We start from the raw sequence: 21,843 nt of genomic DNA on the forward strand, positions 1-21,843 counted from the left end.
AAAAACGTAAAGTGAAAACTTTTTTTTTTTCTTCTCGGTTATAAAATGTTATAAGTACGTTTTCTCCTTTACTGACTAGCACTGATGAGGAGGCACCAATATGCGACACTGACGAGCACTGATTGACATTTGTGATTGGTACATTCTCAGGAATCGTCATTCTGTCACAGACAAAGAGATCTGAGATTCCTAGTAATCACAAACACAGACCTCTCTCTCTGTCTGTGTCAGCATCCCCCCCACAGTTAGTAAACACACCCAGGGAACACACTTAACCTTTTGATTGTCCCGGTTAACCCCTTCCTTGCCAGTGTCATTTATACAGTGATCAGTGCATTTTTTTTTTTTTTTTTTTTTTTTAGCACCGATCACTGTATTGGTGTTACTGGTTCCCAAAAAGTGTCACTTAGGCTGATTTCACACTGAGACGCTTTAGCTCTAAAAATAGCGCCTGCATAGCACCCGTAAAGAGCCTCTCTTCTCACCCCAGTGTGAAAGCCGGAGTGCTGTCACACTGGAGCGGTGCACTGGCAGGACGGTAAAAAAAAGTCCTGCAAGTCGCATCTTTGCAGCGCTGTAGGAACGGTGTATACACTGCTCCTAAAGTGCCGCTGCCCACTGAAGCCAACATCAATGGTTTTAACCCTTTTTTGGCCGCTAGCAGGGGTTAAAAGCACACCGCTAGTAGCCGAAATCCTCCGCAAAAACTACGGTAAAGCGCCACTAAAAATAGTGGCGCTTTACCGCTACCGCCCCGAACATCCCAGTGCAAAAGTAGCCTTAGTGTCAGATTTGTCCGCTGCAATGTTGCAGTCCGGCTAAAAATCACTGATCGCCGCCTTTACTAGCAAAAAAAAAAAATTTAAAAATTAAAAAATAAAAAAGTCCCTAAATCTATCCCATAGCTTGTAGATGCTATAACTTTTGCGCAAACCAATCAATATACACCAATTGGGATTTTTTTTTACCAAAAATATATGGAGCAGAATACAACTTGGCCTAATCTGTGTTTTTTCCCCACAGAAAATGATTTAATGCCTTCATTACAATAATCATGTGTAATAAAATGCTACCATCATCATATTTATACAATGCTACATGTAAAAATGAAAACAAGCAGGATCATCCAAAGCAAACACTGCAGTTTAATTGCAGAACGCATAACATGTAAAGTCCCAAACACTACCAGTGAGTCATATGAATACACAGAGAACAAAAGCTCCCATAACCCAGATAGTACAGGAACAAAGCTGCACAAACTGAAATTTATTTATGGAATATGGTAGAAAGAACTACAAGCTGCAAGTTTGGGCATCCTCAGGTACAATATCGTTATCTAAACTCCTTGAAATAGCAGTAAGGGATTGTAAACCAGCTTAGCAATGGTGACAATGTTGAAAGCTTGAGCAGTTATAAGCAAAGCTCATCCTTCAAGTTAAACATCAGGAAAATCAAACGTTTTTAAGTGCATATTCCCCTAATTGGAGTCTTATTCTCCCAAGATGAAAATGGCGCAAGCCGACCCTGGACACGTTTTCAGGTATCACATATTAGTATTCTATACTCTGTAACGTGTTTTTCTGGATGTTTTTTCTACGCAGAAAGCAGCTTTTTCCAAAACACTTAAAGCGGAACTAAACCCATGGATTTATCAGTTTCTAAAAACATTTGCACATCTGGCACATGTCGGGAATGTAACTGTCACATTGGTTGTGCTCTCAACCAGAGTCATAACTGGTTGGTGTCATAACAGATCTTCAACCGCCATGATGCTGCACATGTGACCAGAGGCCAAGATGGCAGCTTCCTTGGCGGAAAATGATAGGAGGGTTTAGTTCCGCTTTAAAATAAACCAAGACCAGTGTAACCTTGCTACAAATCAATTCTTCAAATTATATAAAAGAATCAACTCACTTGTATTTAGGCAGAGAAGCACTCCTGGCCCATCAGGGATGTCAGTCTTCTGGTACAAGACTCTATGACCTAGTGTGGAAGGAAAAACGTGCTATTATGAGAATTTCACCATTACAAAAGACAGAAGAAACAAGACAGAACAATGCTGAACCAGGAGGAAATAAAATAAAATGTCCTAAAACATCTGTGGGATAAACACATATGCCATACTTTTGTATTGCAATATAAAGCATTTCTAGGTTCATGCACATTCGTTCAGCTGTTCGGTAGAGCGCCCAGGTGCCTAAAAAACTGGGGAGCTCCGATATGCTAATCATACATCAATGACCTGGAACCACAGCCCAGATCAGTTCTCACTTTGCTGCCTATTAAAAGTTTTTTTTTTTTTTTTTTGTTTTTTTTTTTTTTTTAATCGGTGTTATAAGTGCACAAAAATAACTATTGATCAAGTTAGAAGTTTAGAGTTGTCACGTGTCTACCAGTGTTATCCCAAGGAGAGTAATTAGCCCTTCTACTTCTTTTTTGGGGCTACAGAGTGATCAGCCTTTAGGTTTTAGCCTTGGTTCACACTGGAGCATTTTGACATGTCAAATCGGCAGCAATTGCTGTCAATGGCACCGTCCTAATTGGTGCGACTCCGCATCTGTGGCGCTGCGCCGATTTCAAAAAGAGGTGCGGCGCGGACGTGCCTTGGTCACATATGGCGGTGCCTTGGACACAGGAGGAGGATTTTAACGGACGGACCGGAAGGAAGGTGCGGACAAACTAATCGATAATGAAAATCGTTGACAACGATTTTCATTACCAATAATATCAATTAATCGTTTCAGCCCTACATCGCAGTTTGTGTTTTTTGGGGCTGCGTAGCTGCAGACCGGTCAGGGTGCCATGCTGACCCATGTCCATAGCCACAAGCGCCTACAGTGGGCATGGCCACTTTAGAACTGGACCATGGAGCAATGGAAGAAAGTGGCCTGGTCTGGTGAGTTCAAGAATGGTTTAAGGAACACAACAAGCTCAAGGTATTGACTTGGCTCCAAATTCTCCAGATTTCAATTCAATCAAGCATTTGTGGGATGTGCTGGAAAAACAACTCAGATCCATGGAGGCCTCACCTCGCAACTTAAAAGGATCTGCTACTGACGGCTTGGTACCAGATACCACAACATACCTTCAGATGTCTAGTGTAGTCCATGTCGCAAGGGTTATGATGGGTGGTCATGTTATATCTGATCGGTGTACATAGGTAATTAGGAGAGAAATGTCGCCTTTGATCTCCATTGTACATATAACATATGGTCACCAGAAGCCCTGGAGAGGAATGCTTTTTGAGTAAGCTTCCTAATGGATTCAGTCTCCTTTCAAACTGTATGGCTTCTATAATGAAAAAGCTTTTCTTTTTTTCTCCCCTTTTCGTTCTCTTTTTGAAGCCTTAATGTCTCATACCTTTATTTATCCCAGCCCAAAAATATCTGATATATATATGGAAGTACAATATATTATGACATTTTGAAGAGGCAGCACATTTTAGGGGAAGACAGACAACATACTGTATAAAAAAAAACATTTTGCAGTAATGCATGACTTGATTTCAAATTGATTTTCAATATTAAAAAATAAATGAAAAAAATAAAAATGTAATATAGTGGAAATAGGAATTGGGTGTAGTAATATTGACAATTGTACAGATGTGGTACGTATTTATTATATAACAACATGTGGTAAGAATATGTTATTAAAATTGATTTACGTTTTGTTATAAGAGATAAAAAATATATATATTTATATTCAGGCAGTTCCTTTGACCTCATAATTCTCATTTGCTCTGACATGCACTGTGAGCTGTAAGGTCTTATATAGACAGGTGTGTGGCTTTCCTAATCAAGTCCAATCAGTATAATCAAACACAGCTGGGCTCAAATGAAGGCGTAGAACCATCTCAAAGATGATCAGAAGAAATGGACAGCACCTGAGTTAAAGCGGGGGTCCACCTAAACCGCCAAAAAAAAAAAATATTAAAAGCCAGCAGCTACAAATACTGCAGCTGCTGACTTTTAATAAATGGCCACTTACCTGTCCCAGGGTCCAGCGATGTCGGCAGGCGACGCAGAGAACCCACTCGGTTCTCGGCAGCTGCTGCTGCCATCCTAGGTGAGGGAATCAGGAAGTGAAGCGTTGCAGCTTCACTTCTCGGTTCCCTACTGAGCATGCACGCTGCGCATCGTAGCTGGTCCCCGCTATCTCCTGGGAGCTGTGTGTTTCCCAGGAGACAGCACGGAGGGACAGGAAGAGGCATAGACTCCCATGGGAGTCTATGCCGGAAGTGGGGGCAAATACCTGTCTTAGACAGGTATCTGCACCCCCCCTCCCCCCTGAAAGGTGCCAAATGTGACAACGGAGGGGGGGGGAGGGTTCCGAAAAGCGTAAGTTCCATTTTTGTGTGGAACTCCGCTTTAAATATATGTGTCACAGCAAAGGGTCTGAATAATTATATATATATATATATATATATATATATATATATATATATATATATATATATATATATATATATATATATATATATATATATATATATATATATATATATATATATATATATATATATATATATATCTCAGACCCTTTGCTGTGACACTCATATATTTAACTCAGGTGCTGTCCATTTCTTCTGATCATCCTTGAGATGGAAAGCCACACACCTGTCTATATAAGACCTTATAGCTCACAGTGCATGTCAGAGCAAATGAGAATGAGGTCAAAGGAATTCCCTGAAGAGCTCAGAGACAGAATTGTGGCAAGGCACAGATCTGGCTAAGGTTACAAAAAAACTTTCTGCTAAGGTTCCTAAGAGCACAGTGGCCTCCATAATCCTTAAATGGAAGATGTTTGGGACAACCAGAACCCTTCCTAGAGCTGGCCGTCCGGCCAAACTGAGCTATCGGGGGGAGAAGAGCCCCGTCATTGGTGCCAGTGGCAGGAATAGCGCCCACCAACAATGGGTGCCAGTGGGAGGAATAGTGTCTTGTATCAGTGGAAGGAAAAGTGTTCCAAGAGCTAGATAAAGGCGAACAAAGGGTCCCATCCAGCCCCTAGGCCGCAGTTTGGAGACCACTGCTCTAGAGTACATTATGGTTTAGGCTGCATTCACACCTGAGCAGGGCCGGTGCTACCACTAGGCAAACTAGGCAACCGCCTAGGGCTCACTGCTGCCTAGGTGCGCCCAACCGCTGGATTCCTTCCGCACCTGCATGTTTTGCAGGTTGCAGCATGTAACTAACTCAGTCTCAGGCTGCTGTCCTGTCCGACCGGTAGTGAAATTAGAGGCGCAGTGCAGTACTGGAGCCAGCGCTAGAAGAAGCAGAGCCGATGCTTCTTGTATAGCGCCACCTCCTGTCACATGGACAGGGCAAAGGGGGTGGGGTCGGAGGTGGAGCCAATGGGGGCGGCAAAATTAGGTTTCGCCTAGGGTGTCAAAAATCCTTGCACCAGCCCTGCACCTGAGCTTTCCAAAGTCGTGCGTTTTTAGTCAGGTCAGCAATGTTAAAGGCAAAAAAAAAAAAAATGCCTGTAATCTGCCCCAGATAAGCTAATGTTCTTTTTTGAGCTCAGGGCTTTTTTCAGGCATTTTGCTTCAAGTGACAAAACGCTCAGATGTGAACAGGTGCCATTGAAGTGAATGGGATTTTGCTTGGCGGGCGTTTTACGAGCTGAAAACGCTCAGGTATGAATGCAGCCTGAGGCCCCACTCACATCTGAGCGTTTTGTAGCTTGAAGCCTGAAGCTACAAAACGCTGGAGGGGAAAAAAAAAAAAAAAAAAATTCTCTATAGAGATGGTTCACATCTCCACTCCAAAACGCTTGAAGCCAGAAGCTCCAAAACTCCTGAAGCTCTGGAACTTTTTTTAGGCCCCTTTCACACTACCACGACTTCAAAGTCGCACAATTTCAGGGAATGCCTGTGTAACTCGCATAAAAGTCGAACCAAAGTAGTGCAGGGACTACTTTGAAGTCGGAAGAACTTGAAGTCATACTAATATGAATAGTTGTTGAAATCATGGGGAACGACTTGTCATGCGACTTTGCAGTCCCAAGTTGTTGTACAAGTGTGAAAAGGGGCCTTAGGCAGATTACAGGCATTTCTGCTTTTTACATTGGTGACCTTTTGACCTGCGGTAAAACTGCGCGACTTTCTGCCTGAAAACGCTACGCTCGGGTGTGAATGGGGCCTTAGATATGATGGCACCTTAGAATTGTACAAACTGATTTTCTGCGTTCACCTCCTCTTTTCTGCGGTCTTACAATTAATTCCCACCCAATCCATACATCAAAATTAATCAACAACAAAAATAAGAAAACAATCATATGAGTAAAAAAACTATATTCAGGAAAAAACACACGTGAATACTGTTATAGATAGAAATAGTGCCAATACTAGAGGTCCTGGCAAAGGGTCACTTCTCTCCATGATGCTACTCTGAATAATTATGTCCCCCAAGTCCTAATAAAATCTTTATTCAGAACAAAAGCACTACAATCCTAGCCCAGGAGCAAACTGAAGACAAAAAAAAAAACCTGATGCCCAAAGCGACCAGAAACCTCATTGATTGCTACAGACCTTTATTGTACTCGGTTAAGGGTAACAAACTAAAGTTATTTTTAAAACCCAAAAGGGCAAGGAAATGAGTGCAGTCCGCTCCACTGCTTTTAGCTTTTTAGATTTAATCCAGGCATGGAGCAGAAAAAAGAAAGAACACGTTTCTATTCTGGGTGCTTTGAATAATCTATAAATTATCATATGCAATGAGCTGTAGGGATATCTGCTCTGCCATAAAACACAAGGCCATAGTAAACAGGGTTCCAATGATGAGACTTTTTCCAAAAACACGAAACATAATAGGGCTTACTCAGATCTATGTGCATGCATTTTTTTTTTTTTTTTTTTTTTTTTTTATTCGGGACAGTTTTGCTCTCATCAGCTCCCATAACTAACAGATCTCTGTACACACTCACAGCAGTAACAGATCTCCAGAATCCGAGAGAGAGAGAGAACGATCTCCCTGCAAGACGAGGCACAAGAGCTGGGCCGGGAAGGAGAGAGAGAGATGTGAGAAACATACATAGCGCACCCCTAAATCGTAAACGCAAACCCTGCGCGTAGCGTAAACGCAAACCCTGCGCGTAGCGTAAACGCAAACCCTGCACGTAGCGTAAACGCAAACCCTGCGCGTAGCGTAAACGCAAACCCTGCGCTCTGCGCGTAGCGTAAACGCAAACCCTGCGTTATAGGAGGCTGATACATTTCAGTTCCCACATCCTTCCACTCGCACAGACAGACATCCTATGGCACACGCTTTGTTTACATATCAGGTATTTGCATACCGGCTCAATACACAGGCATGCTCAACAAAGTAGTCACGTCAAGCCTAAGCCCTAAAATGTACTACTAAACGAGCTCTATAATAATAATAAGCACTGGATGTCTGGCTGTTATGAGACCCCTCGAGCTTTATTATAAATTACTGACCCAGAATGGTCCTCAAATGTTTTCAGGATGGTGACTCGGAATGCATTGAAGCCAGAGTATAAGCCTGACAGTCAGCTAACAAAAGGAAGGTGAGAATTGGCAGCTTATTTGCCTCATGACAGCCTGGCTCCCAATATTTCCATAGCTCAGAGCTGACCAGAATTAATGCCATAGGTTTCTTCCAGGGAGATCGACTGTCACTTCTAATTTGTCTGACAATGGTGGTTTCAACAGAGCCGTATTACTCATACACCATTGTTCCCAACCAGACCTGACCTCATCATAGCAATCCTACGTTCCCCTCCCAACCAGGTGTAGTCATTACTCCACATCGTCTATCACTGACCAGGTGTAGTCATCATTACTCCTCATCGTCTATCACTGAATGACACATCCCGCTGTCTCATGTCAATCACAACTTTGGGTCATCTAGGTGCATTGTGCATTAATGACATCCAGCAAACAGATGTAGTGGAGGAGAGAGAGCCCATCAATGCTGAGCCCAGATAAAAATTTATATGCAAGTTGTCCTAAAACAGCTTAAATCGATTATTTCATTGGTTGATTAAATCATTTAAAACCACTTGCCTCCCGAAGGCCATCATATGACATTGTGGACTTTGAGTGGCGATCTCTGAATGATGCCTGCAGCTTTTTTTTCAGCAAGCAATTCCCTGCAAAGTAAAAGTCATCATAGCGGCTGTTTAGCTGCTTGATAGCTTTTACAGGTGGTGGGAAGGGAAGCCCTCCCCCCTGCTGGTCTCTCCTGTGCGTTCAGGGAGCCAGCGATTGAATCTGCCAGCGGCAGCGGTTTGCCATACAGCTGGCCGTGGACCAGATGGTCCCAAACCATCTCTATGACCCTTGGAGGCCAAAAGTAATGACATGACATCACTTCAAGCTCTAGCAGGTTTGAACACTGCCATCTTTTTTTTTTTTTGCTGGAAAGCCTGAGGTGTTTTTTTTTTTTTTTTTTTTTTTTTTTTTTTGTCTCTGCCTCTCCAGCATAGAGGATATATGTGGGGGCTTATAGCCCCCACATTTCTCTGTAAAGAGGACCTGTCATGCCCTGTTCCTATTACAAGGGATGGTTACATTCCTAGTAAAAGAATAATGCCGCGTACACACGAGTGGAATTTCTGACAGAAAGATGGGAGCTTTTTATCGTACAGTCCGACTGTGTGTATGCCCCATCGGACTTTTTCTGTCGAAAATTCAGATGGACTTAGATAGAGAACATGTTCTATATTTTTCCGACGGAACAAATTACTATCGCAAAAGCCACTCGTCTGTATGCTGTTCCAACACACCAAAAACGACGCATGCTCTGAAGCAAGTACGAGATGGAAGCTATTGGCTACTGGCCATTGAACTTACGTTTTTAGTCCCGTCGTACGTCACCACGTTCTGGACGGTCGGATTTTGGTGTGACCGTGTGTATGCAAGACAGCTTGAGCGGAACTCCGTCGGAAAAACCTTCAGAGTTTATTCCGACGGCAAAACCGGTCGTGTGTACAGGGCATAAGTGATCAAAAAATAATGAATTAAAAGGGAAAGCGTAAAAATAAAAAAAAAAGTAAAAACAGATTTTAAAACGTCCCTATCCCCTCGTGCTTGCACGCAGAAGCGAACACATATGTAGGTTGCGTACACATACGTAATCAGCGTTAAAACCACACATGTGAGGTATCATCACGAACGTTAGAGCAAGAGCAATATATCTAAAGTTGTCATTCAGCTTACACCATCAAATAGCGTAAATATACACATATTTCATAAAATATAAATATTACTACAAAAGTGATCCATAAAGTGCTCAAGTGCATAGAAGTCCGTGATACTCTAACCACCCAGGATCAGTTTTCAGTGTCCTTATTATAGCAATAATAAACGTGACTTGATAGGTGACTGTAAATATAACGATCTGCAGCAGTGATTATACTCAGGTGCTCCCCACCCCAAGGTAATGGCCGCTCACCTCAGAGCGTGTGACCTCGCAATTAAGTTTGGTCAATACACGCTATTGAATCATCAAAACAGAATCCAGGTCAGGTTGCAAGGTCCAAACACTGCTCAAAGATGTAGTATATAAATAACAAAAAAGAAACTCCATATAGTGTGATACCATTTTAAAGATTTTATTTACTGCAAACAAAGCGCTATTATAAGATACTCACATGGATCTGGTGCGTTAGTGCACCGTTCTATAGCATGCCTTAATAGCGCCAAGCTGTGGATGAGATCATGTGCTCCTACTCCATAAAGGTAGACCAGCTGCCTCCTGCGCCGTCCAGTCCCCTCCCCAAAGTAGTGCAGGAACATTTTCTAAAGTAGCAGCGACTTCAGCAGCGTCAGATGGAATAGCTCTCAGAGATACATGGCATTTCACATGTCCTAAAACTTTGGGTCTCAAAAGTTGGATCCTTAGACCCCTTTCACACTGGGGCGCTTTTCAGGCGTTTTAGCGCTAAAAATAGTGCCTCTCAAGCCACCCCACCGTGAAAGCCCGAGTGCTTTCACACTGGGGCGGTGCGCTTGCAGGATTGGGGGGGGGGGGGGCCTGCATATTTGGGGATGAAATGAATGGGCAGCGCTGCCGAAGCGCCTGCAAAGTGCTTCGACAGTGCCGCAACAAGAGCGCTATTAACCCTTTCTTCGGCCACTAGTGGGCGGTAAAGCGCCGCTTGAACTAGCAGCGTTTTACCGCTAACGCCCACACCGCCTCAGTGTGAAAGAGGTCTAAGTTGCAGGAGTGTGAACCGAGCCTAAAGCTGACCAAGCTGAAGTTAGAAGCCGTTTTGTTACTATGCACAGCTGCACCAGATTCTGTGTGCGTCAGTTTTAGTAAATCTTCCTCGATGTGTCAAATATCTGCCATGCTTTTCTTCTCCCATAAAATTTTTTTTTTTTTTTCTTCCATTGTTTGCATAACAGTACTGCTGATCTCCTCCAGCCTCTTTCAGTCTAGATTTACTTCCTCCAATGTCGGCTGCACATCATTGCTCTGTACCAGCTTCTCAATAGTAACAATGTTGGACCACGCCCACACAATGTGTGCCAGCATGGCCCAAACGCAGAACCAAAAAACAGAGAGAGACAAGTGCTCAGCCCATAATGAGAAGAGACTGAACAAGGATCTTTATGGCAGGATCACCAGGTATTCTTTTAATGGAAACTGAAGATCTGAGATTAAAATTAACATTTTATATCTGCTATGAGATTTTGGTTTTAGATTTACTTTAAAGTAGAACTACAGGCAAAAAATTTTTTCCCATTTTTTAGAAAAGTAAGGGAAATTTACAATCCATTTTTTTTTCCCGATCTTTGTTGTATTGGGGAGATTTCCCTTCAACTTCCTGTCCCATAGCCAAAACAGGAAGTGCGATTAAATCCCTGCAAATAAAAGGGAATCTCTTGGGGACCCCACCACGTCACCAGAACTAGTGTCCTCATTGGAAGAGTTACCTAAAAAATTAATTTTCTGGGGAAAACCCAAAATAATGGGATTTTCTTTTACTTTCATGATAATGAAAAATCGAGAGGGTACATCTCCCTAATGGGAACAGACAGCAATAAAAACTGTCAGGTGATCTAATCCCTCCCCACTACCCAAAACTAGGGAAAAAAAAAAAGTTTTGCCTTTAGTTATACTTTAAACCTTCTGTCATCTCATCCTTTTACATGTAGATTTATGAATAGAACTCGATTTGGTTTAGTTGTATAAAACACAGCTCACCTTTCACATTCTATTCTGTATATTTGGACAGACCTAGGTACTGTTTATAATACCATGCCGGGTTTACATATTTTTTACAGCAGTGCTGCCAAATATCTTCCAAACAAAGAAGAAGAATGTGAAGAGAACACGTGCCGATGAAAACAATTATGTCATTTAGCAGAATTTATAGAGGTAAAGCCACTTGATTCCCCTCGAGCGACATCCTTTATTAGAAATATTCATTAAAGAACAAGTCCAGGAAAATGAAGGCAGCCCCACTGCGAGGATTACCTGCCCATATAGGTCTAGGGGGCATAGAAAAGATTTACTTTGGCTCCGTTCACACTACTGTGAATTGGATTCAGGTTTCACCGCATCCAATTCGCATGACAGGAGAGAGTGATCCGCTCTCAATGGAGCCGGTTCACACAGCTCCGGGGCGGCCGCGGTCCACATTAAAAAAGGGACCTGTGCATCTTTGGTTCCGATTCGGGTGCAAATTCAGGCAAAAATTCGGACCCAATTCACACCATAAAATAAATAAAATTTGTGAACAGGGACGCACCCGGACCCCATGTGGTATGCTGCGGCTGCAGAAATATGTGAACGGAACCTTAAAGGGGTTGTTGTGTCGTTTTTTTAAATACCTCATTTCTCCTCGCTGATCAGCGGTCATGTGACCTCCCTCATAGTACATACATCAGAGGAAGAGAGCAACGGGTGGTCACGTGACCGCTGATCGGCGAGGAGAAAGCATGTTGAGTTGACAGGTAGTACCGCCTGTTAAACTCAGACATTCAAGTCAATGGGGACTTTCTTGTGGTTGTAGCTCCATAGTCCCACTCAGGGTGGATTGGATTTAAATCAACTCGATTTAAATCATAAAATTTTAAAGAGCAACTGTCATCTCTGTCCCGCAGTGGCTCCTCCTCCTCTGACCCGCTGTTGACTCACCGACAGTCCTATTCACTTTAATGGGACGGCTGGTGATGTGGCAGTGACACAACAAGGCGAGGGACGTGGCGGCAGCAGGTGAGCGGATGCCCACTAACAGGCACTGCCATGATGGATCTGAAATGACAGATGATCTTTAACCACTTCCCGACCAGCGCACGCCGATGTACGTCGGCAGAATGGCACGGCTGGGCAAATGGGCGTACAGGTACGTCCCCTTGAATTTGCTCCCATGCCATCACGTGCGCACCGCCGGCGGCGCGCGCACCGGCCGGGGGCTCCGTGAGTCGGGTTGCGGGTCCCACGGATTCGATCGCCACTGGGATACCCGCAATCGCCTTACGGAGAGGACAAACGGGGAGATGCTGATGTAAACAGCATCTCCCCGTTCTGCCTAGTGACAAGTGTTACTGATCTCTGCTCCCTGTCATGGGAGCAGATATCAGTGACGTGTCACAGCTAGTCCATCCCCCCTACAGTTAGAGACACATCCCTAGTAGCGACTTAACCCCTCCCTGCCCCCTAGTGGTTAACCCCTTCCCTGCCAGTGTCATTTACACAGGAATCAGTGCATTTTTTATAGCACTGATTGCTGTATAAATGACAATGGTCCCAAAAATGTGTCAAAAATGTCCGATGTGTCCGCCATAATGTCGCAGTCACGATAAAAATCGCTGATTGTCGCCATTACTAGTAAAAAAAAAAAAATATTAATAAAAATGCCATAAAACTATCCCCTATTTTGTAGTTGCTGTAACTTTTGCGCAAACCAATCGCTTATTGCGATTTTTTTTACCAAAAATATGTAGAAGAATATGGATCGGCCTAAACTGAGGAAAAAAAATGTTTTTTTATATATTTTTGTGGGGTATTTATTATAGCAAAATGTAAAAAATAAAGCGTTTTTTTTCAAAATTGTCGCTCTTATTTTGTTTATAGCACAAAAAATAAAAAAATTAATTTAAAAAAAAAAAAAAAAAAAAAAAACGCAGAGGTGATCAAATACCACCAAAAGAAAGCTCTATTTGTGGGGAAAAAAGGACGTCAATTTTGTTTGGGAGCAATGTCGCACGACCGCGCAATTGTCAGTTAAAGCGACGCAGTGCCAAATCGCAAAAAGTGCTCTGGTCAGGAAGGGGGTAAAATCTTCCGGGCTGAAGCTGTTAAATGTAAACTTATTCTTGCTGGTAGTTAAAATCTTTAAAGCGGAGTTCCGCCTTGGAAAAAAAAAAAAAAAAAAAAAAAAACTATTTAACGTCAGCAGCTACAAATACAGTAGCTGCTGACTTTTAATATATGGACACTTACCTGTCCAGGGAGCCCACAGTGTCGGCACTTCGGATCGACTTTCGGCTTCACTCCTGGTTCCCTACGCTGCATGTTCTGAATGGTCCCTGCTGTCTTCTGGGACCTGTGTGTCTCCCAGAAGACAGCAGGGGGGGGGGGGGGGCAGACTTTAATATTGCAGAATAAACTCCATTTCATGCTGAATAAACTAAAATTATTAATGTATCTTAACCACTTGCCGACCACAAGCGAAATGCCAATCAGTGCCCAGGCAGCTGCCAATCAGTGCCAATGGAAAATGCCTGCCAGTGCCACCAGTGATGCCTATCAATGTCCATCGTCAGTGCCACCTCATCAGTGCAGCTTATCTGTGCCCATCAGTGCAGGAGAAACTTACGTATTTAAAAAATTTTAGCACAAAAACAAAGAAAAAAACTTTTTTTTTTTTTTTTTCAAAATTTTTGGTCTTCTTTTATTTGTTTAGCAAAAAATAAAAACCGCAGGAGGTACAGTGTAGCATGACCGCCCAATTGTCATTTAAAAAGTGAAAGCACTGAAAGCTGAAAACTGGCCTGGGAAGGAAGGTGCAAAAGTGCCCCGTATGGAAGTGGTTATATAGAAAACTCTCTTTAGCTAGATTTTTACTCCAAAAGCATTTTATTAAAATAAAAATTTGATTAAAAAAAAGATTTTTCAAAGATTTAGTGCTTTCAATTTTATTTTTATTTATTATTAACACTTTCACTTTCATTTTTTTTTAATCACTTTTATTGCTGTCACAAGGAAAAAAAAAAAAAAAAAAAAAAAAAGGTAAACATCCCTTGTGACAACAATAAACAGTGACAGGTACTCTTTATGGAGCGATCTGGGGTCAACAAGACCTCAGTTCCCTCCTCTGCCCTTAACAGCATTTGATCACACCAAGATCGGTGCGATCAAATGCTTTCCATTTTTAAAAATGGCGCAGAGGAAACCAGAAGAGATGTATGCTCATCCCTTACCGTTTCCTATATCATAGAAGGGAACAGAACGGTTCTGGATTTTGTCCGCCTCTATGATCAGCTGACACGTCCCCTCCCGCTGCTCGTAAAAGCAATCCAGCGGCTAGTTAGGCTTGCCCGCAGCAGGGATAAGTGAAAAAGAAACCTCTTGCCCGGAACTGCATGTCCCAGGCATTGGGCAATAGAAAATGAACATCCCCATGCAGGTAACACGGCTCTCCATATGCGTACGCTTTAGTATGAATGAGGCCTAAATCTTAGCATGCCCAATAAAAGGCTGACTTCAAAAATCCATATTTCTTAGAGGTGACTCTAAAAAAAACATTGCAGTCTGATCGTACAATCCCTTTTGGATCTACCAACAACTATGTAAAGTAAGGGCCAGTTTACACCGGTGGGATTTTTCTGCATAAAAAATGCATGGAGAGTAGAGCTGCACAATTCTGGCTAAAATGAGAATCACAATTTTTTTGCTTAGAAGATAGATCACGATTCTCACGGCATAACATCATCTTTCACATTAAAACAAAAAAAAAAAAATTGTGATAACTTTGCGGTTTTGTTTTTTTGTTTTTTTTTTATTCATTGAAGTGTATTTTTTTCCCCCCAAAAAAATTGCATTTGAAAGACCGCTGGGCAAATACAGTGTGCCATAAAATATTGCAGCAACTGCTATTTTATTCCCTAGGGTCTCTGCTAAAATATATATAATGTCTGGGGGTTCCAAGTAATTTTCTAGCAAAAAATATTGATTTTAACTTAAAGAGGAGTTCCACCCAGGGGGGCCGTAAAAAAAAAAAAAAAAAAAAAAAAAATTTAAAAGTCAGCAGCTACAAATACTGCAGCTGCTGACTTTTAATTGGGCACTCACCTGTCCCTGGGTCCAGCGATGCGGGGGATCGAAGCCCCGCTCGTCCCCCCCCCTCCACTCGTCGGCATTTCAACTGTGGGCGCCGGGCTGTGGCTTCACAGCCCGGCACCCACTGCGCATGCGCGAGCGGCGCCGCGTGCCGTGATTGGCCGCTCAATCACCTGGGACCTGTAATGGGTCCCAGATGATTGACAGGAGGGAGGGAGCAGAGCGGAGCCCTTCCTGTGCCTGGGGGGGAAGTGATGTCACCAGCCCAGGTAAAGGAACAGGCAGACTACGAGGGACCACCTAGCAACAAGCATTTAGAGGCAAGTGAAAAAAAAAAAAATATCCAAATGTTTTTTTGTTTTTTTTTTTTTAGAATTTAGTTTTTTGGGTGGAACCCCACTTTAAGTGGTTAAACTTCCTGCTTTAACATGTTGTTGAAAACTTGGCAGAATGCCCAGATTATTTATTTACACAGAAGTTCTATCCCTTTGAACTAAGAAGGAAGCTTAGTTACAATGTTTCAAGTTACAAACTTGGCAGACTTCCTGGATGCTTTCTTTTGACAGCTGAGTGAGTAGATAATCTTTCCACTTGTTTCTATGAAAGAATCGGCAAACTCAGCATCCTCAGAGGGGGTGAATCGAGATCACGATTTTTTAATGATTAATTGTGCAGCTCTAATGGAAAGTGGATAACATGGTTTTTAATGGCAACGATCATACCAGTGCAGTCAGTTCCAGGGCGTTCCAGTTCTAGGGGGGAAAACAAAACAAAAAAAGAAAAAAAAAAAAAAAAAAAAAAAAAAAACGTGCTGCATTTTCTTGTACTCGAACGTGATAGAACCCATCAAAAACATACCGGACCGTAGTACAGTGAAGAAAAAAAAAAAAAAAAAAAAAAAAAAAAAAAAAAAAACACACCCCACAGGAAAACAATTTAAAAAAGCAACTGGAATGCATCTTGAAACGCATCGAAAACCACACATGCAGAACAGATCTGGAGTGCCTTTTTGTGGTGTGAGCCAGTCCTAAATCGACTGGGTATAAATTGATTGGATACATTAGGTAGGTACTCAAATTATATCGGTTTGGTAAATCTTGCACACAGCAGCTTGAAAAAGCTCCGTACAGCATTTGTTTATTTTTATTGATCCAAAATGCAGCCCATTGTTTATAATGTGTCTGTACACACAGGAATGTAAACAAGCACTGCATAGTCTAGAGTAAAAAAAAAAAAAATTAAAAAAAAAAAAAAAAAAAAAGTAAAAAATCTGCATTCTCGGTCAGTATTTTGCAACGGTATGTGCACAAATGCTTGCATGTGAGCACAAATATAAATTCATTTTTCCTAGAAATCTATAAATCAATTGTGCGCACAAATACGTGCAGAAATATTTGCAAATGCATGCAAAACAAGCACCTGAAATTACGTACAAAAAAAGCAGATGCTCAAACATCAGTACCGTGTGCAAGAGGCCTAAGATTGATTGTACAGCCATAATGTAGTGTGTATGGCGATCCTTAGAGATGCACTTGTTACTCTGAGCAATTAAAACATCAACACAATATTCAGTATTGGGAATGCAGTACCACATGTGATGCCATTGTGCCAAACACATGCAACTCCATAATATAAAAACCAAAAAAGCAATCAGTGATTACAATAGGGGGGGGGGGGGATCAAAATGACAGCTTACAATGTCCTTCCAATCTAGACAGACGCATGTGAGACAAGAGGTAGAAAAACAAAATAGAACGCAGAATTTAAAGACCATGTAACGTGGAAAAGAGACACTCCGTGCTTAGAATGACTAGAGCAATCAACCCGCCAAATGTTCACAGTAAGAATGTAAACAGGATTAAATATGACATTTTATACTGGAGAGTATTGAAAACAACAAAGGCGGAAAAAGAAGCAAATACAGGAGAGAAGTCAAATCAAACAGGGATCAAAGGCACACAAATGAAAAGATGGATACAGATAATAGACACAGGTACATGTCATTGTACTGCAGCACAATAATGAAAGGAACGAATGTTATAATAAAAAGACATCAAGGCACGAGCGTACACTATGGATTGGATTATCCGTAACTCACTGAGAATTGTCCATATGAAAAACACATTGTAGGTAATTGCACGGAGATAAAACCTGTTTTTATTATCTCATGATGTATACAAAAGCCAAAGCAGTGCAAAGACTATAGATGGTATTGAAGATGTGATAACTCATAGCAATCACATTTCTGTTATCCACGGTAAAGCTGCATTTACACACATTATGCATGCATTTCACGCTTACGGTACCATTCATAGTTAACAAACACCCCAAACGCTGTAAAACGCCCAGTTAAAAAAAAAGCTTTAAGCTGAAAAAAAAAAAAAAAAAAAAAAAAAAAAAAAAAAAAAGGAAGAAGAAGGTACAAGAACTACACTGCTGCGCACTGAAATGAATGGTGGGCTGTCCTATGCTTGTGGCACAACAACACAAAAACGCACATATGCACGTGTTCACAAAATGCTATCGTGATTGCAGCCCTAGATCTGTGACATTGGCCATACATAGAGCTATTATTACATCATTTCCACCTATCACCAATTGTATTCAGTTGTATGGCAAAGATGTAGGTACATCGCCTTGATCCAGAAAACGAGCACCAAGGATGGACTCTGATTGGATGCTCTGGGTTCCCAAATCTTGCATGCTGATCTATATATGGGTGCTTGAGATACAAGCACAGCACAGGAAGATAATACACCAAAACCACTTACAGATCTATACACAAGATACTAATAATAATAGTTACTAGACAATATATTATGCAAACATGAAGCCAAGATCTAAGCCACCATGGACAGACAGTACATTTAGTTGAAGCACTTTGTATCGTAAACAACTTCTGATACATGATTACATCTCAAGACAGCTGCTGATCTCCAGCCCTCTTTCACCACCTCCTGTCTTCAATGGTGACCAACGTCAGCACAATGTGTGTTGGCATGGCAGCTTGTAGTCTACAAGACGGAGGGGAGGGGGTCATATGAAAAGTGACAACACATGAGCACAATTAGGTGACAGCTGTCACCCCAAGAAGTGTCCGAACTATGACCTTCACAGCAGGATCACAGGTATTCTTTTAGATTTGAAAGACTGAAAACTATTTCTGGAATTATGTCATCATGTTACAGCTTCTATGCGAGTTTACATCTACTTTGACTGCTTTGCTCAGGTCATATAGGTAGAGCAGAAAATTTCAATCTAACCTGTATTTACCTAATCAGATTTCAGGGAAACATCTATTCTGTTCAGTCCCTGAAGAAGGTGAGGGTTGGCTGTCTCTATTCTGCCCCATAATGCTAAAGAAGCTGGTGGTTGGCCATGTCTATTCTTCACATATTCCTGAAGAAGGTGATTGTGCGGTATGCTGCTTCTGCTCCTTCCCCTGAAGAAGGTGCTAGTCGGGTAGGTCTATTCTGTTCATGTTGCTGAAGGCGGCAATGTTTTTCTCTATTTTACCCATACCCCTGAAGAAGCTGGATAGGTCTGCCCATACATCTGAAGAATGCGATGACCCCATACACTTTAAGAAATTAGTAGTTCAGTACATCTAGTCTATCTACGGACCTCTGATGAAGGCGGAGGTTGGGGTGGACGTCTATACCTCTGATGAAGGCGGAGGTCGGGGGCGGGGGGGGACGTCTATACCTCTGATGAAGGCGGAGGTCGGGGGGGGGGGACGTTTATACCTCTGATGAAGGCGGAGGTCGGGGGGGGGACGTTTATACCTCTGATGAAGGCGGAGGTCGGGGGGGGGGGGACGTCTATATATGTGATGAAGGCGGAGGTCGGGGGGGGGGACGTCTATACCTCTGATGAAGGCGGAGGTCGGGGGGGGGGGACGTCTATACCTCTGATGAAGGCGGATGTCGGGGGGGGGGACGTCTATACCTCTGATGAAGGCGGATGTCGGGGGGGGGGACGTCTATACCTCTGATGAAGGCGGAGGTCGGGGGGGGGGGACGTCTATACCTCTGATGAAGGCGGAGGTCGGGGGGGGGGACGTCTATACCTCTGATGAAGGCGGAGGTCGGGGGGGGGGGACGTCTATACCTCTGATGAAGGCGGAGGTCGGGGGGGGGGGGACGTCTATACCTCTGATGAAGGCGGAGGTCGGGGGGGGGGGGGACGTCTATACCTCTGATGAAGGCGGAGGTCGGGGGGGGGGGGGGGGACGTCTATACCTCTGATGAAGGCGGAGGTCGGGGGGGGGGGGAGTCTATACCTCTGATGAAGGCGGAGGTCGGGGGGGGGGGGGGAGTCTATACCTCTGATGAAGGCGGAGGTCGGGGGGGGGGGGGGGGGGGAGTCTATACCTCTGATGAAGGCGGAGGTCGGGGGGGGGGGGGGGGGAGTCTATACCTCTGATGAAGGCGGAGGTCGGGGGGGGGGGGGGGGAGTCTATACCTCTGATGAAGGCGGAGGTCGGGGGGGGGGGGAGTCTATACCTCTGATGAAGGCGGAGGTCGGGGGGGGGGACGTCTATACCTCTGATGAAGGCGGAGGTCGGGGGGGGGGGGGACGTCTATACCTCTGATGAAGGCGGAGGTCGGGGGGGGGGGGACAGTCTATACCTCTGATAAAGGCGGAGGTCGGGGGGGGGGGGGGGAGTCTATACCTCTGATGAAGGCGGAGGTCGGGGGGGGGACGTCTATACCTCTGATGAAGGCGGAGGTCGGGGGGGGGGGGGGGACGTCTATACCTCTGATGAAGGCGAAGGTCGGGGGGGGGGGAGACGCCTATACCTCTGATGAAGGCGGAGGTCGGGGGGAGACGCCTATACCTCTGATGAAGGCGGAGGTCGGGGGGGAGACGCCTATACCTCTGATGAAGGCGGAGGTCGGGGGGGAGACGCCTATACCTCTGATGAAGGCGGAGGTCGGGGGGGAGACGCCTATACCTCTGATGAAGGCAGAGGTCGGGGGGGGAGACGCCTATACCTCTGATGAAGGCGGAGGTCGGGGGGGGGAGACGCCTATACCTCTGATGAAGACGGAGGTCGGGGGGGGGAGACGCCTATACCTCTGATGAAGGCGGAGGTCGGGGGGGGGAGACGCCTATACCTCTGATGAAGACGGAGGTCGGGGGGGGGAGACGCCTATACCTCTGATGAAGACGGAGGATGAGGCTGGGGATGAAGGTCTAGATTAGTAAATCCCCCTCCTCTTGTATTTGAAGAATCTCAGGAAGAAGGTTGTCTTGCAGACCTCCAAGGAGAGCCCAGGATGGGCCCCCAGCATCACACAATGTACAGACAGATGTAAACAGAAATGTAAACAGAAGACTGATGTACAGACAAGGGCTGAGCTGCGCACACCTGGATCTCCAGGAAGATGAGCCCAGATCACACAGCCATAGAGATCACACAGCCATAGAGCTCCATAGAGATCACACAGCCATAGAGCTCCATAGAGATCACACAGCCATAGAGCTCCATAGAGATCACACAGCCATAGAGCTCCATAGAGATCACACAGCCATAGAGCTCCATAGAGATCGCACACACAGGAGGAGGACTGCTGTGCTCACACCTGGAGGAGAAGATCCGTCTCCATCACACAGCTCCATTGTCTGCTCACTGACAGCCTATGACAGGTGACCAGCAGCCATGACACCTTCCCACCACACACAGCCTCCCCCCGCACCACCACCCGGGCCCTCCATTACCTGTGCGGGGTACACGGGCTCATCCACCGGCCACCTCCTTTTCTCTACCCAGCACACACACAGCCAGCTCCGGACATTTGCCTTGACAACGGAAGTCCCGCCCCCTTCCTGGCCTGTCACCAGCCAGCTCGTGCCGATTGGACAGAATAGCGTCAGCGGCCATTGGTAGGGAGGGACGTCAATCGAGAGCTCCAGGTGGTTTTGCCACGCCCACTCCTGTCTGCTGTCAAACTGGCAGCTCCGGGCTATTTTTAGCCTGATTTCTGTCCTGATGTTTGTTTAATAACATGAATGGGGGGGGAGGGGGAGGAATAATGAGGGGGGGGGCACCTCCTTACACTGTGGGAGGAATGGAGACACTCGGCAAGTCTTGTCATGGTGGCTTCTATGTAATTCACCTCTATGGGAGATGTAATCAGCTGTCACTGAGTTCTCTTCCTCCAATGTATCACATCGCACTGCATAGCTGGTATTCTTGCATTGAGGAGCGCTGCGTTCAGACCTTGGTTCAGAGAGCGCAGGACGCGCGCTGATGTGCGTTCTTATGACACATTACCGTCTTTACTGTTTTTGTTCTTTATTTTTCACTTTTAGGATGCTTTCCCACCTGAGCATTCCATGATTGCACACATTTTTGTGTTCCATGAATGTGCGCACTTTTGCACACGTTCACAGAACACGCACGTGTGAAAGCAACATAAAGGGAAAAAAGAGAACAAAAAGTGTATTGCACTTCTAGTGCCATTCGTTGTTTATGGCAAGCCAAATGCAGCAAGCAGAGGCGGATTTTGGCGCCCGGCAAAAAAAAAATACACAAAACTCGACACTCAAATAGCTACATGAGCTTCTTTGGTGCATT

General features: G+C 44.2%; 1 protein-coding gene across 5 annotated transcripts in view; it reads right to left on the reverse strand.

Moving 5' to 3' along the window:
* WDR37 (WD repeat domain 37) overlaps positions 1-21,119 on the reverse strand; it is a 303,743-nt gene extending 282,624 nt beyond the window's left edge. For all 5 annotated transcript variants that reach the window (XM_073629902.1, XM_073629901.1, XM_073629900.1 and 2 more), the window contains exons 1-2: positions 20,985-21,119; positions 1,915-1,983 (exon numbers count right to left, since the gene is read on the reverse strand). The gene's annotated coding sequence lies outside the window, so the exon portion shown is untranslated. The remainder of the gene's footprint in view (positions 1-1,914; positions 1,984-20,984) is intronic.
* Positions 21,120-21,843: the final 724 nt, after the last annotated feature.

The sequence above is a fragment of the Aquarana catesbeiana genome, linkage group LG05 (assembly GCF_042186555.1).
Source record: "Aquarana catesbeiana isolate 2022-GZ linkage group LG05, ASM4218655v1, whole genome shotgun sequence".
In the NCBI taxonomy this organism is placed as follows: Eukaryota; Metazoa; Chordata; class Amphibia; order Anura; family Ranidae; genus Aquarana; species Aquarana catesbeiana.